Here is a 925-nt window from a genome sequence, read left to right as displayed (position 1 = left end):
GTAGAGTTTTGCAATTAGGAAAGGAACCAAGAGTTAGAGAGAAGAGCCAGAGTGGAGAGGAAGGAGATGCAAGACGAATCCAAATGCGTTACACACACTCACCGACTCCCCGCAATGAATGTAATCATTGCAGACTGCAAACATGGGCAGCTAAAAATTTAAAACACTGTAGCTAAGACAGTAGAAAAAAGAAATGGCATTTTTCCAAGTCAAGTGTGATGAATTAATATCCAGAATAGTGAGAGATTCTTATTCTTCTGGGCACAGTTTTTGTTAATAATCTTCTTTACAGATAAAATCTCTGAAAATTTATGAGAAAAATACAACATTTCTGCACAAATAAAACAATTACAGGTATTGACATACATATGAATTCTTTTTGACTCTATTTAGGGAATTCAAAAACCACTTTATGTGATTCAAGGATGATAGGAAGCTCCCTTGGGGAGTCCATAAACCTCAGGTTAAGAAGTGTTCATTGAGAAATACCCCAGAAGAAGGTAACAAGGGAATCCAAATTTAATTCTCTTAGAATTTACCAGTATTTGAGCATAAATACAGGGAGGTAAGATTTTATTTAGGACAAAGTTTATTTAATTTATTTATCCCAGGACTTATGCACCGAATCTCTGTGTGGATAAAAATCATTTGATTTTGAGGCAGAACAAGTTAGTGGAATGTCTACCTCATAAACAGGGACAGAAAATCGCTCCAGATTTACGTGTTATGCTTAATGTTTTCGAAATAGCAGCTTGAAAAACTGGAAGCACTCACGCTAAAGATGGACCACCAGAACAACGGCTCTCTTCCTTGCACCTTTCAGGTCTGGGAAATAAGCAGGGAGGAGTGGCATTTCCCAGTGGAAATGTTGTGAAGGACGTGGACAGTGGCAGCAGGGCTCCTGGGAGCAGGGTCTCGATGCCGA

This window comes from Octodon degus, unplaced genomic scaffold, assembly GCF_000260255.1.
Source record: "Octodon degus isolate 3935 unplaced genomic scaffold, OctDeg1.0 scaffold00071, whole genome shotgun sequence".
Lineage (NCBI taxonomy): Eukaryota > Metazoa > Chordata > Mammalia > Rodentia > Octodontidae > Octodon > Octodon degus.
Note: the sequence above shows the minus strand (reverse complement) of the source record.